At 44.2% G+C, this 9,575-nt stretch overlaps 1 pseudogene; it reads right to left on the minus strand.

The window, feature by feature from the left end:
• Positions 1–1,596: 1,596 nt before the first annotated feature.
• LOC144095458 (aurora kinase A-A pseudogene) lies at positions 1,597–8,686 on the minus strand (annotated as a pseudogene).
• Between the last annotated feature and the right edge of the window lie 889 nt (positions 8,687–9,575).

Consider the following 9,575-nt stretch of genomic DNA (forward strand, 5'->3'; position numbering starts at 1 on the left):
ATGTCCTATCATTCATTATTCTATTTATAAATTGCAACAAACGAGCAGAAAAGCATGTAAATGCAAAGTTTGCTCAAAATAAGCGATGGCTTGCTCTCCTATTGGCCAAGCGTTGCAGACCACAAAAGCCAATATTTCGTACTTCACAGGCGCACTTTTAGAAAGAGATATGCTTTTGAAAAAAAATGTTGTCGCTTCAACATTTTAAAACTTTTTTCCACAGCATTTTGGAAAACAAGAACCTTTTATTGGCGTCATGTGCTTTTGCGTTTTCGCTACTGTGGCTTTTGCGCACTACTTTTACGCCGAAATCGTCTGCGCCGTGGATACGGAATGGAATATCTCTGTAAGGCCACTCTGCGTTCCTGGAAAAAACAAACCTACTGTCCCGCACGAAGTAGCTCATCGTCCCATGATGCTGTGCTCGCCCATAGAGGTTCAGAACTTCAGCTGCAGTGCCGCCAGCTTTCCCTCCAGTTAATAGTAAGGAACTCTATGGTTTTTGACCGCCGTGGCCTGTTCACGTGCGTTTCTAGTAAGAAAGAAGCAACGAAAAACGCTCCTGAAAACCTTAGAAACTGTCGTTTATTTTTTAAAGCCTGGAATGTAATAAACTAAAGCGCAGCGCTAACTTTTCCGCACAACTACTAGCGGCACTTCGCAAGATGGCTCCCGAATGAAGAGCGGTGGATTTCTTGCTGCCTCGATTGATTGGTTTTTTTTTTTTGGACAGGTGAGTGAAAAAAACAATCTCTGCCGCTTGATACAGATAGTATGTTTTGCTTTTTGTCACCTGAGGTGGTCTCTAAACTGTATTGTAGATGATACGTGCGATGGAGGTGGATTGCTGTAGCGAAATGTTAAGGCATGGGCGCATCTCACAAAATGGCAGGAAAGCCCGAGCTGTGTGACTGAAGGAAGACTCAGAACTAAATCTCACTCAAGAATGCCGTTAGGAATAAGCTAGTGACATACTATTGTTCACCTTGCTTTACTTTGACAGCTTTCACAAACCTTGAATGCGTTACACATACTAGTAGAACAGCAATGTTCTGTAGCCCCGAGCTACCGTTCTAAAAAAATGATTTATTCTCAACAGCAGTGAAAGGAAATAAAAATTGGCGGTGGTTTAACTCTGGTTAAACCTGGAGTGACGCGATACCTACAGCTGGCAGAGTGGAACTTGGTCATGTGACCAACCCTGTGACGAACCATGTGATCAGCCATGTGATGAACCATGTGGTCAGCCACGGCGCCACTCCGCCGACACCTGCTCTGCACCACCTGACCAACCACGTGACAGTGTGGCGGTGCCGCCACGCTGAAGGCTCGAAATGCTACCATAATGTAGCTATCGCTACAAAACTCTGTAGCAACAAACCCACTTAACACCAGCAAGATCTAATGCTTCAATACCTATTCATGCTTCTCCATTCTGTGAAATATGATCGGTCCTGACTCCCGCCATTCCAAGCTGTTGATGCCTGTGTCGGCTGTCTTGCTTGTGTTCAGTTTCAGTTATTGTTCTGAATGCAGCAAGCGGTGCAACAACCTTCATGCATCAAGTGCCATGCAGTGCAATATGAAACAGCAGCCTCACCTGAGGTGAGACTGAATCTCGATCTCCCTCCGCAGCTGGTGCTCCACGTTGTTCTTCTGCAGCTGTGACTTAAACATCACCTGCGTGGACATTTTTCGCAGTTCTTTCACGGGGACTCTTTGTGGGCTATGTGTGTTTTCAGAGCAAGTCATAACAAAGAGGTTGCGTTCTCTGCCAGCTACCAGCAGCTCTTGCTTTGCTTTGCATTGGTGGTGAATACTCTAATGTAGTGACACCAGAACACCCATTCTCCTGCTGGCTAAAGGAGTTACCCGGTAGGCCAGAGTCGTAACAAACGCGCATGCCAGAGAGGGTGCTCTTGAGAACCGGCTACTTGTCATGCGATGTAGGTGGAACCTGGAAAAGGCGTGCTTATGCGAGTGGAGTGGGAGCACAAGAGCACACAGCTATCACTGCCCCTTCTTTGTTGTCTGGGAGTTGGCCATTGCCTTTGAGCACACAATGGAATGAACTGAACGAACTAAGTAGCAAGTAAGATAACTTCACCTCTGGTTGTAAATTTGGTCCGTCGTGACACGAACCGTTGAGGCCGTCTGGCATTTTGGATGGTGCAGGGCAAGTGGCAACTACTACATCAGCTTGTAATTACATAAGAATGAAATAGACAGCTATGGATAAGAAGTAGCAACGTAGTAGCCAGTTCAGAGACTTAAATGAATTGTAACAAACCAACAACAGGAATGCCGCAATAGTTACGTTCAGTTGCCAAGCCAAAGCTGGCCTACAGCTACATCACAGACCCTACAAGCAGCAATCAACAATGTGGAGAGGTCATGTAAATGGTAGAACAGGGACTACTGTAACCTCAGAAAAGTACAAGCCACAGCTCTTGCAAATGGATAGCAAACAGGAAAGTGAAGCTTAAACTTAACTTAATAAAGACAGCTGTTGCTCAAACTCTTTAGGTGCCACTGGGCACTTCTACTACAGATGAAACCTTCCATAAATTATCTATGTGGACCAAAAAAAAAAGCAAACTGTTTGTGTACATGCCTGCAACACAGCAGCACACAGTTGTGTACAAAGCGTCCCGGTGGTCGCAACATCACAAGGTGCTTCAGGTAAGGTAGGACCACAGACGCTGCCAACTTTCGACCTGCAAGCAGGCGAAGCTCCAAGAACCACCAAACTTGCTCTAGTGAATTTAAAATTTGTGATCAGTAGCTTACACTCTCATGGCATATGTTAGCGTCAGGCTGGGGCAGATGCAGCTTCTTTTCTACTAGGAGATTGTCCTAGGAGATTGTCCTAGTCATGCAGCATTATCGTCCTTTCAAGACAGTGCACCAATGCACTCGTGGCTTACACAGCCAGCTGAAAATGCTCATTCCTTTCTTACAGTGTTCACCGTTGTAGTTAGCACATGCTCTGTACTGTGCCTTACAGGTTTTAGTTAGCATATGCTCGATACTGTGCCCTACAGCCTAGCACCTTGGATATATTTGCTTTGCAGTTAAACGTAGCCAGGAAGTATGCCAAAAATAAAGCGAGAAAAAATTTTTTTTTAAATTGGTTTTGAGAGAAGCAAAGGGCGCACTGACTTTTCAGTGGGCATCAAAACCATACCAAGAGGGAAGGTATGAAAGATGGAGTAAAATAAGAGAAAGAGATGGTGTAGAGGAGAAGTCCAAATAAATTTCGACCACATGGCGATCTAATGTGCACAGACTTTCTAAAGCAAACGAACACCTTTTCCTTTTCACCTACATGAAAACGGGAATGGCTGCTGGGTCTGGATTGAATCCAGGATCAAGTGAGGGGCAATGGAAGTGTTATGCTGCAGGACCTTTCTCTGCATGCAATGTCAGCATGGGAATAGCAGACATCATCCTAGCCATTGAAAATTGTTTACTGTAGTCCCCATGGCACCACTGAATATATCACTTCTTTCACTTTTGAAACCTCATCTTCAAAGCTGCCGAAAGTGTTATAGTCACTTTTTAATCGTTACCTTCAATTTCCATGTGGCTTGGTTTTCAAACCAATTTCAGATGTCTGGCAAGCATACACTTCCATCATACCATGAAACTTTGACCAAAATAAAAAACAAAGCACCACAGAAAATTGTTAGCTCTAAATACCAGGGATTAATTTGCATAAAAAATTGCGCATTGCTCAGCACTGTTCAATGTGCCACTTGGCAAACAGCGCACATATGTGTTTCATTACATTAGTTTGTGCACAGCTGTGACCATGCATAAATTGAAGTTATAAAAAGTGCTGCTTGCTTTCAGTCATTACAATCTCTCAAACTGACACAAGATTGAGAAATCAATTATTTTTTTCAAACCTGCACATAGCATCAAAAAAAAAAATATGTGCAGCCGCAGCACATTCTTTATGTAGAAAAAGCCGCAGTTTCGCTATCTATGAACATTTCTGTACTGAATGTCAGAACCTTTGAGGCTGTGATCATATAATCAGAACTGCCTTTAACTCTGAATGCTTCCATGTGACCAAAGATAGTTCCTTAGCAGAGATAAGAAAGGCTGCTATCACCTACCAGTTAGCAGAGCAAAATGCATTTCAAGACATCTGCCCATGGAGAAGATATGATAAATTACCTATGGAGCTACGGGTAATGCTGCTGTAAGTACAATACAACTTATACATGTTTGAAGTTTGCACGTTGAGGAATGCATAACCCCCTATCAGACTTCTTTTTACGAAATTGGTGCTGAAATGATCATTTAGTACTCATGCAGCAATCTGTTTGCAAACATATAAATCCTTTGGACAAGCTCTGCTTGTCTTAAACCATTTGTTGGTTTGCAGACAGATTGCAGTATGGGTGCTTAATGATAATTTTGGAAAAAAGCATGTCTTCTAGGGGGTTAAAAGCTCAGGTCTCGAACTACTTGATGTACCAGTTGTGTGTAAATAGGATTTAGTGAAGGTAACGTCCAGGCAAATTCGGTGGAGGCAATTTTGATCACGTCTAGCAATACTGCGTGGCATGCGGAAGTCACAAGTGGGGTCGGTATGAAGAAGGGGTCTATATTGATGCTGCGGATCACACCACACAGAGTGTTGCATCTGCAAGATTTTGTAGTTAGAAGCCTCGCGCCATCACTGCGAGAAAATGGTATAGGTAGGAGCAAGGTGGTGTCGCCATGCGCCGACCTCTCTGCACCATCAGCGTGATCGTTGCTTGCAAGGCCACAGTGAGCGGATAACCACTGCAACACAACACGGTGGCCAAGCTCACAGACCTCCGAGTGGAATCTGTTTAAGTCATCGCTGATTGGCTCTTGAAGGCTTACTGATGACCTTATATAGATTGTAATCAAGCCCGGGAGTCACTGAAAATAACCCACGCTGCTGGCGGTTGTTGGAGAATGTATGTAAATGCTACTCTCAGAGCAGCCAGCTCGGTAGTAGTAGTCGGGGTGCGTGACTGAGTAACGCCGAAATTGTGGTGCGCGTCGACGGAACCCAGCCGCCAATCACTGATGAGACGGATGAGACAGAGCCATCAGTCACATCAGACAGTACACACTGTAGCATCGATAAATGTGTTCAAGAGCAAAATATTTATGTGCAGGACCGGGGGTGTTTGTTTTTATTTTGATGCCAGGCACTGTTGTCTCATTTGCCATGCTGTGTACCTTCAAGGTGAGGAGGAGGTCGTGTCCAGCATGCAAGATAGGCATCAATTTCATCACTCACGATGAAGTGGCTTATCTGTTTGTTAAATAGGTTCTTGATGTCTTCTTGGTTCATCTTTTTTACCAAGCATGAGACCATGCGTGCATGTGAGGACAGGCAGGCGCAGACTCAACATTGTGAATGAAGAAGAAATTCACCAAAGCGAGTACCTGTCCCACTTCTTTTCCATTACTGCCCGTATGCCTTTTGCAACGCTCTTCCATGGGTCATTATCAAACCTCGCAGCTTGTCATCTCCACAACATTGAACATAAAATTTTTATTGAAAGTCTGAAGACAGGTGGCACTTAGCAGCTGTTGCATGCAGGCCAGAGGGTACAATATTTTATGCCCAATGCCCTTGCACAACATCAAAATGAAAAAAAAAAGATAGTTGATTTGCGTAGTTAGGCCAGATGCAATCGAGGTGTGCCAGTAGTTGTTTTCAGTTTGGTTTCAGTGTTTAGATCGAGTGTGCATGGATAGCAGTTGGACGGAGTTAATGTTCATATATGTGGAACTGGTCATTGCGGTACCAGACACCTAGGCTTGTATACAACACCTCGTAGACAACATACATGATGGGAAATACCTGTAACATGGTACATAAAAATCAGCAAGCATCCTGCAGTCATGGGTGTGCCATCCACTGCAGTCAGACACAAGGAGTCCTTACTTCTTGAAAACAGTGCCATATGCCTTAAAGGAACCATGAAATGATATTTACTGAGGTTACGAAAAGTGCACAAGCGATCGGTATTCCATCACTCATCACCACACTACAAAAATATTTAAGCTAGCTGGCTTTGTTAATACTAAAGATAGATTAAAAATGATGCTCGCCTTTCAACCCATACATGATGGCCTGCCAAAACAAAAAAAGAAAACAGGTCTGCACTGCACCTTGCTACACCCCATCCCACCTACAGCACATCGACACACCCAACAGGAAGGCTCGCCCAGATTCCCCACCATTTCACGTGGGTAGGGGCAGCTAAGAATGGGTGCCAAAGTGTTGCCCTAATCAATTCCAAGCAGTAATTTTTAAGAATTATTTGTAAATTATAGGGTCCACCGAGAGCTTTTAAACTTGACAGGAATATTCACAAAAACCACCTATATAGGTTTGTTGCTTTAGAATATGCCTATGGCAATCATTGCAGGGCCCATTTAAATGATACCAATAAATGATAAATGAGAGCAATGGAAGAAGACACAGCAAGGTAACTGGAAAAAGCCATCATTGCACTGGAGGGTTGACTGCGCCAGAAACGTGCAAGTTTTCATTTGTTCTTGTGCCACCATTGCTGTACCAAACTGACAGCTTCTATTTGCGCTTCAGTTCTCTTTTCTTATTGTGTTCTTGTGTCCATATTCGTCATATGTCCTGAAATGGTGCAAAAACTTACTATGAACCCTGCAACCCACCTTAAGAGCCACAATGAATTTTGTTTTCTTTTCTCGGGCGAGGTACACGTTGCCAAACTTGCCCTTCCCCAGTGGCCGGCCAATCTCAAAGTCCTTGAGGCACCACTCCTTGACAGACCTGCAAGTAAAGAAAAAGAACACACAGGGCTGAAAGTGCTACTCCAGCAATGCCGCATTCTGAGCATTACACCAATCAAGAAACCCATGCCACTACCCTGCAATTTCAATGACAGCATTACACTGCACTGCTCCGATTAAAGATCAACCATCATATGTACAGATGCAAACACAAGCAAACAAAGCACACTATTTTGTTTGTGAATGATGCCTGTCCTAGCAGAAATCAAGAACTATACTGTCTTCACGAGAAACTACAGGTTCGACCACTATTAGCATGCACATGCCAAGCCTCCGAATTTCTATTAGGGCATGCGCAAACAGGGGTACAAGACTACTGTATCCGTTTACTTCTGTTTACACTTGTGCTTATTGGATAGTTATACATTTTTGCTCCACGAAGAAATAGCGCATTGCTTGCACGTTATAATATATGTAGTTTGGTCAAGCATCAGCAGGAATGACTTCCTGACAAGTTGGTGACACATTCTGAATTGACAGCGTGAATGATGAGACAAACAGAAGGAAAAAGACCGCAAGACAAGCCATGCTCGGATTTATAAAGAGGTGGGGGCAATGGGAACGGATGGCCCTTCCCACAAATACAGAAATTTTACAGACGAAAATTATGCTGGACCTCACTGTTTTGACGAAGAAAGTCAAGAGTGATTGATGGGTCACTCCAAGAGACCATAAATACCCCCCCCCCATTCAGAGAAAAGCGCTGCCTTGCAGTTTTGTTTGTTTTTCATCATTTGCACTACTATTTCAGTGATGACAAGCATGTCCAAGTAGCCAGAGCCTGCACAGCCACCTTCCTTAACACTCTGCCACTGCACTGAACGCTGGTGCACGCACAATCTGGCGCAGAAACACTGCGCACGCAAAATGTGACAGAGAAGGCCTAAATATTAAACGGACACTGGGGAGAACTCTATCATTTTTTTTTTGTTAGCAAAATCTGATACTTCGGCATTTCATGGCTTTGTTGCCGCTTGTCCGGGCGCGAAAGGTGCATTTATTTCAAATAAATTTGGATTCGAAGTTGAGAAAGTTTTTCCCGCCGCTCTGATTCAAACTCGAGAACTCTTATGACGACACGGAGAACTCTTATGACGTCACAGAACGGAGTGACGTGTTACGTGACGTAACCGCAGACTCCGTGATTTCTGACGGCTAGCGGTGTGGTGCGCAACCTTCCTTTGCCAGCCACAGAGATTCGTGGCTTCCATGAAGTAAGGAAAATTCCTCCAAGGTGGCGCCTCTTGTCCTAGGAAGTCATCACGCTTGTACTTGCGAGATTGGCCTGTGGCGGCGACACCTGTATTTTGGTTCTTGCTATTTTCTACATTACAAGAGCTTTGTTTTCAGTAAGAGTGGCATTTTTGTGATCATGAGCTGCTATTCTATTGATACAAGCCAACTTCAATTTCTCCTCAGTGTCCCTTTAACATGACAGGCGAACAAGCTCAGGGACCACTGCGGTTTATTGATAACTTGGCATAGCTGTGGTGTCATGCAACTGCAAACACAATTTTCTTTGTGCCTGTTATATATTATTGTAACGTAGTTCACGGCAGTGATAGTGAAAAAACGTTCCATTTGGGTATGGTCAGACGCAAAAGAAAAAGCAATACCGCGACAAGTCCTGTGAACGATACTCACATGACGATGTTTCCGACAACCGTAAAGAATATCAAATTGACCTTGGCAAATCCTCGACAGCCGCAGCAACAAACTTCAAAGTCTCACAACACACGCAGGTGTCACGGCGACTGTGTTCAGCTCTGTTCAGTGCCACAACCTCTAAGGTTTGCACAGAACGCTGACAGCTGCCCGCAACTACCGCAACTGTCGCGCCGCGGAAATTAAATTCGCGGACATGCGGACGGGTGGCGCAGTGCATGAGGACGCCGCTTGGGTACGCGTTCATCAGCGGAGTCTTGAGTAAATCGAACCAATTTTAAGTGTAGCACACAAGTTAACAACAAAAAAGAACCTTTTCATTGTTATTAAATATTTGGAAATAATCTACACATTTTAGCGTGCGACTTCAGCAGTTTCGGTTTTATTCATTTCTTAACTGAGAGTAAGAATGGGAAACAAAACTCCACGAGTTTCGTCCTCCCATCCTTGCGCTGTTTCAAGTATGATCGGTGACCTGCATGGTGACCTAAACTTCTTCACTTTTTTTTGCGCTCGTAGTGCAAACTGCTAATAACTTAATGCTGCTAAGTGCTACTGGTGTTATTCACTAATGATTTCAAATTTGTAGTCGAGTTTTTTCGATGTGCATGTGAAGAGAGAGAATTAGGTTTTCGCGAAGGGAAATGGCTCAGTACCTGTCTCGCATCTCGGCTGACACCTGAGCCGCACCGTAAGGGAAGGGTAAACGGAGGGAGTGAAAGAAGAAAGGAAGAAAGGGGCCGTAGTGGAGGTTTCCGGAATAATTTCGACCACCCGGAGATCGTTAACGTGCACTGACATTGCACACCACATAGGTTGTTGTTATTGTTAGTGGCTATTTATTAATAAAATAACGATGGAAGGAAAAGATGTTGTTAGCCGCGGCATCTGCGATCGAAACCTGAATCCCCTATATTGCGGCTAGCGGGAATAAAACGACAGAGAGAGGACAGGAAGAAGAAAGGGTGGAGTGATAGTGAGAAAGGATAGCTGTAGGGGGTAATATACGCTATGCATGTACAAATACTGAATAAGAAATAAATGGGGGGGGGGGGCAGCACCGCGCATCATAGGAG

The sequence above is a fragment of the Amblyomma americanum genome, chromosome 6, assembly GCF_052857255.1.
Source record: "Amblyomma americanum isolate KBUSLIRL-KWMA chromosome 6, ASM5285725v1, whole genome shotgun sequence".
NCBI lineage: Eukaryota > Metazoa > Arthropoda > Arachnida > Ixodida > Ixodidae > Amblyomma > Amblyomma americanum.